Here is a 6,769-nt window from a genome sequence, read left to right on the forward strand (position 1 = left end):
TGTACCTTTCTGTCTTAATACAGGGGTTGGATCAACAAAGTTTAGACCCAAAGTAGCAGTTAATGCTTGAAATTCAAAATTTTAGATGCTTACCTCTACAGCTGAAGTCCCTGTGCGCCTAAGGAGGTGCTCTAAGTGGTTGGTGCTTGGGCTTCCGCAAACTGCCCTTTCTTCATACACAGTAATTGGTCTGGCACACAAGGCCCAGCTTACTTCCATCGGTGGTTTTCCTGTTGATATTCATGTGGTTACGGTGTATATGTAGAAGGTTTCTTAGTCCTGTACAGTATAGGTCCTCCCTAGGAACTGGCCTGTTTCCTCAACAGAGGAAAACCTTGAGCTGTGGAGTTACTGAAACTTACCACCACATGCAGCTCTGAGCCAGTTTCGTACTTTACTACGTGAAAGCATAAAGTCTCCTTGTTATTGCTTAATTCTTCATACTCCAGGGAAGGTGGTCAGAGAGGCTAACAGGCTGATCGGGAACTACAGAAAAATTAGATGTGCAAGTGAGGCAGGTTTAGAAGCCGTGGAGAGGCGATGTGGTATATGTTTATGAGGAGCGAGCAGGGAGCAGAACATGTTAACGTTTGTTATCTGCAATGCACAGGACAGCTTTGTTGATATCAATTGGAAAATACTCGTAATGTGTGCATAATTGGTATATGGAGGAAATTGGGCACTTAAATGCATGACTAAGCTGGGACTTTGAGACACAGATTGCCCATGTAACTTTAATGGATGGTAGTATCCTCTTCCTGCAGTGGCTTACAAAGCTTTTTTCAGAAAGTACGAAGCCACCCAGAAAGCCAGCTTTGGTTTCAGCAGTTGCAGACTGACGGCACATATATGTGTGGAAGACGAGACGGTGCCTTTCCTCCCTGCCCCCCCGATGAACATGAGGTTGCAGATGTTCTAAATGCTGAGGCCTGCTGCATCCAATGCTACCTCCGTGGAACACAGAAAAAATAAATAAAACTTAGTGTTTATACAAAATAGCAGTAGTAAAAGGGTATTTGCCTTCAGTCCACCGTGCTGCCAAAACTTCAGGGAAATGAACTAGATCCATCTGATATTCAGCTGCCAGGTGTTGGGATAGTATGGATGGGTTGGAACTGAAAGGTCGTGAAGACTTCCTTGTGCCTGAGGAGGTTTGAGTGATGTTCTCCTGGCCTCCGCAGGCTGAGATGCCAGGAGGTCACCATGGCTACACCAGATGTCCATTAAGACCTTTTTCTCCCGATGCTATGTAGAGAAAGGAAACACGAAAGAAAATAGTGAAAGCACTTTGAGTAGGCGGGGACGTTACTAGTATGTGTTCTTGTGCCAAAAAAGCTCCCACCTTGAGGTGCTTGATACTGAAGTAGGACTGCTGTCTTCACCTGGGAACTGATAGATGAGCAAACTCAAGTTACAATGAAAAACTGTGCCCTTTCAGGGAGAGTGGGGTGTGCAAGGGCACCCATGGCATGGTACGCGTTGGACTCCGCATCGCCTAAACCCAGCCCTGACTGGCTTATCAAGCGTTGCAGTATAGCTACCGAACGCCTTGCGGTTGTCACTTGTTCCATACATCCTGTTTCTGTGCATCCCGTTGGCGTGACCAAAATCCTAAAATGTTACCCAAAAACGTAGTTCAAATGGGAGGCAGTTCTCTTAACCTAGTTTTAATCCCATTTAGAAGAGAGTAGTAACAGATGGACAAGAACAACAACTCTGAGGTGTCTGTTGAGGCCTCTACAGTAAATTACTCATGAAATCAAGGCCATAAAGCTGAATTGAAACTACTTTACTCAATGAACCTTTTTGGTTATTTATTTTTGTTATTAAAACAATGTACATGGGAAGAATATTCTCTTTAGAACAAATTTTAAGTTTCCTCTGATATTTGCATATAAATCCAAACTGAACAAAATCAAGGTTATTATTACTAAGGGCCCACCCTAATTCAGGGGCGAAAAAAAAAGTTGAATTATGTCTTTCACTGTTTTAATATATATGTTTTAATATATATGTATATATTTAGACCTTCATCTTAAGTAATGTGGAAGGAAATAATCCATTCTTTTAAACTGAAATTAGTATGATTGCTCTGGCTTACTGAAAGTTAAAAAAAAAAATTGGACTTAAAATTTACATTTAAACTACTGAGAGAGAATTTGGTGTGCTTTTAAAGCTGACATTGGCCTGTACAAGTGGATGACTAACTAATTTCAGATTCTTCATCAAAGAGCTAGAAAAAGTGTTTGGTTACAGGATTTTTTTTTTTTTTTTTATAATAGTGTATTTACATGCATCTGATCTTGCTGGTGCTTAAGACAGACATGTACATTTTACGTGACTTACCTGAGCTGAGTCTAAAGGTGAATGAAGACTATACTGATAACGAGTAACTAATCTCTTCACGGTGAGCTGTCTGAAATTGAGGATTCGTAGATCAGGCAAAAGAATGGCACTTATTCTAGACAGAAATCTATTTTTAGAAAATGGATCTAATGTATGTAAGTCTGAAAGTCCAGTCTCAACATGTGCTGAAGCTGCATATTAATGGTGAAAGCAATATGCCTTTAAATGCAGTTACCCAGGTTTACCCCTGCAGTCTCTACCACCGGGAAATACTAAAACCTGGCTCAATACCTTTGAGGGCGTGATACAAGTTTGAAAATACAATTCAAAAGTAGGGTGTACGGTCCTTCATTAATGCGTGCTAATGTGACCTTGCTGCATAATGGCGTACGAGGAAGGCTTTCACTGGTTTCTTTCAACTACTTTGAACATCACCTTTGAAAATGCATTTGAATTGGCTGTTCTCTCCGCTGCATAATATCCAGTGAACTAGGGTGTCTCTTGCTTGCATATTGGCATTTACTGGTGTTCCGATAAGGCTGTTAGTACACGGGGAAAAGTTGCTAGACGTGTTTGTATTAATAAATAATTCTTAAATACCAGTCTTTCTATGTTTTGGATCATTTTCTTCCCAGGTCCCATCGGGTTGTTGCACATGTCCTCACCTTTGCCGTGTGCGCGTCTTACAGAGACGGCAGGTTTCCGTAACAACGTTCCCCGTGTCGCTTTAATCAAGAGGTTTTACGGTGTTATCTTGCTGTCTTGTTCCAGGCTCCAGCCAAAAAGCCGTGAAAATATGAAGCACTGAAAGAGACACCTTATAGGACGGGGTAAAATTTTCTTTGGTTAAGCCACTTCCTTTCCCTTGTCACCTGCTTTATTCTGCCCTATTACTCTACAGCCCACTAAATTTCTTAGAAATATATTTACATTCAGTATTTGGGTCAGTGTTCTCTCTTAGTTCTTAGAAATCAATACAACATATTAAAAATTCCTTCATCCCTTTGAAGCTTGTGTATTGATTAATGAACCCCAAAGCCACTCTTTACTGATTTTTTTTGTATGACATAACTGTTTAGTAAGCAGTCTAGTCTCTTTTACAATCTTAAAAAATTATGCAATATGCTTTCTCTTAAATACCTAATGCTGTTAGCCACCCTTCCAAATCTGCCTACCTAACAAGGCAACTATTTTCTGTTTATGGTATTTTATGCGAAATTGAAGAGAATTACGCAGTAATTCAAAGTTAAGCTAATGGAAGAGCAAATTTAATTGGATAAGGAGATATAGGGAAAGGAACAGAAAAGGCAGATTGGTTGGAATAAGTTTACTCAAAAGCCGAGAGGTTGATAAATATGAAAAAACCATAAAGTAGCACTTAATGCAATGGGAGAGTCAGGAGAACGGCCTTGGAATGGAAGATGTTTTGGATGTCTTTCCTTGTGAGTCAAATAATTTGTGTTTAGAAGTGTGCGTATGTGGTGGAAAACAGGCAGGAGGAAGGAATTCATTATCCCTTTGAAAAGGATTTCAATATATGTATAATATTAGTCAAGCAGTTTCTTTTCTGTGCTAATGGTTATTTAGTTTCAGTTTTCACTTTCTAACGAACGTGCTCAAAGCCTACATTAAACGTCTCTGTTCCTTAACACTTTGAAATGCTTTAGGAATGCCTGAGCTGAGTTACAGAATTTATTTCATGTTGATGTTTTGGTTGGCAAAGGGATTTTTTTGAGTGGTGTTTCTCTTCTTTTCTCTGATGGAAATAATTATGGTGGTATAGAAAGGATGCAATTCTTGGTGTGGATTATTAGTATCTTACACTGATTATGAGTAGAAGCGGTGTTGTTCATTCCAAATAAGGAATTTCACGTTTAAAACTGGAAAAAAAAAAATCTTTTGGGCTTTGAAGTCATTCTTCAGGCTCCGAATGTCTCTATAACCTAGTTTTCTTCTGCCTGGGATTGGAAATAACATATATGAATAAAATCTAGTTTTTCTCATAGTGCTGAAATTTGAGAGTAGATCATCTCATTTTAGTTTTGGTTACACATTAAAGCTAATGGTAAAAATTAGGGACTACTTAAGTTGCCAATAAAGATTACCTAAGAAGTTTTTATTGATGTCCTGAATGTGAGCTGCCCATGTCCCGAGCTAACAGCAGGGCTCTTCAGCGCAGGTATTTCCAACCTGCACAGTCCTGCTGGACTGCAGGGAATGTGTTTAATGTAAGAGACGTTTACACAATATCTTTAAACATGCATCAAGGCAGGGGAGATCAAACCAAACCTACACTTTAAGTAAAAAGAAATTGTGCTCCTAGTATTTCTCCTCAGCCCACTTTTTTTTTTTCAGCTGCAGACAGAATAAAAACTGCTGTGCTTTCCTGGGGAACGCAAGGAGAGAGATTAGTGTTTGGTAGGGCAGGACACCCCGTGGAATCTGATCCTGTGAGCGGCTACGCACTTGCAATTCAAGTTAAACACTTCTTCCATGCCTGAAATACACTGTCATGTACGTATCCTTAGCTCTTTACAGATCACAGAATTGATAGATTTATTGAAGTAATCTGTATTAATCTGTCATACAGATCTTGTTACATTGAGAAGAAGAGACAGTAGTTGGCGTAAAGTGTCATGGTTACTCTGACAACAGCACCAAAATAGAAACACACAGATGGACAATGTACTAGCTGGTTTTTTTAAACACCAATTCTGCATAGAATATGAATTATTAGCTGTGTCATGGTGTGCCGTTATCTTTCACTGTTTAAGCACATTAAATTGTTAAACACACTTTTGCAGCCTAGCAAATCTACAAGATGCATAAGCCTGTTCTGCTGCTGATATAAAGATGAATTGCAGCTTGTCACTGGGGGGGAAAAAAAGCTTGCCTGTTACCATCAAAATATCTGTATTGATCAAAACACTACTTATTTACAGGTAGGTAAATGTTATTTGGATTTTTACAGCAACAGAACAGCTTACTGAAAATTTGCCATAATGCAGTGGGAAATGTTCTCTGTAGATGTTTTACATGGCTTTGTCCTTAAATGCACACAGAGGGAAAACCACGCATGGAGGAACCTCCTTCCTCAGTAGTAACAACTAATAACCACTTCTTTATGAGCAACTCAAGCAAGCGGGTTACCCACTTAAGGCTTTGATTTACTAATGCCGGACTGCAGCTCAACTCTCATCCTCTTGCCTCTCCCTGTTCCCTCACGCCTTGGCCGTCTTGCTCATGGCCACATCCCCTCCTTTCTCCACTATCTTTGCCTCTTCCACATCCCTGCCACGCTGGCCCTGCGGCAGGCCCGGCCTTTCGGGAAGGGGCAGGAGGAGACAGTTGTACCAGTGCTTGAAAATCTCCTGTGAAAGATGTTGCACAACTTCCTTAGCTGGTAAATCACAGAGCTGTTTCAGTCTATCTCCTTCCTGCAAATCATTGCTGGCTCTTTCATCTGGTGCATAGAATCATAGAGGTTGGAAAAGACCTCTAAGATCATCGAGTCCAACCATCGACCCAACACCACCATGTCCACTAAACCATGTCCCTAAGTGCCTCATCTACTCGTCTTTTAAATACCTCCAGGGATGGGGACTCCACCACTTCCCTGGGCAGCCTCTTCCAATGTTTCACCACTCTTTCAGTAAAGAATTTTTTCCCTCACGTCCAATCTAAACCTCCCCTGGTGCAACTTGAGGCCATGGCAGCCCTTTTAATGCTTTCAAAGCCTGGAAGGCATCTCTGAAATGCCTTTTTTTTTTTTTTTTTTTAGCGCAAACAATGCGAATTCCCTCAACCTTTTGTTGTAGGTCATGTTTCGCTCTTTCTTGTACTTGTTGCTCTCGCTTAAGAGCCGCTGCTATCCTCATCGTACCCCTCTCCCGTGGCTTTGTGTGTGTGCTTGATCATCCAGAAAGACGGAGCGAGACGATATACTCAGATTTGTCTCTGGAGATGTGGAGCAAAACTCACCGTTTCCTTTTATTTGTAATGGCTGTGAAGGGTTTCAGGTAGCGTTAAGTACCTAAAACCCGCACTTCTTGGAGCTGCCAGGTGGGAAGCCTGACAAGCCGACAGCTGTTGACCACCCGGCTAAAGAACAAGGCGAAAAGAAACACGGGGGGGAGGGAGGGGGGCGAGGGACAGCCCCGGCTGTCAGCGGGAACACGCGTGGGCCGTCCCGGCTCTCCTCGCGACAGACCCCTTCCACACCCGCCCCGCCGGGAAGCAGCCCCGGGGACACCCGGCCGCCTCCCCGCTCGGCCCGGCCTTGCGGGCCCGGCAGCAGGGGCCGGGCCGGGGCGGCGGGCCGGGGTACTCGTCCCCCCCCCGGCGCCGCCCCGCGGGGCGTGCTGCCCTGCGGCCGGGGGCCGGGCGTCCCCGCGGCGGAGGCGAAGCGGGGGCGGTGGCGCCC

Source organism: Aptenodytes patagonicus, chromosome 10 (genome assembly GCF_965638725.1).
Source record: "Aptenodytes patagonicus chromosome 10, bAptPat1.pri.cur, whole genome shotgun sequence".
Classification (NCBI taxonomy): Eukaryota; Metazoa; Chordata; class Aves; order Sphenisciformes; family Spheniscidae; genus Aptenodytes; species Aptenodytes patagonicus.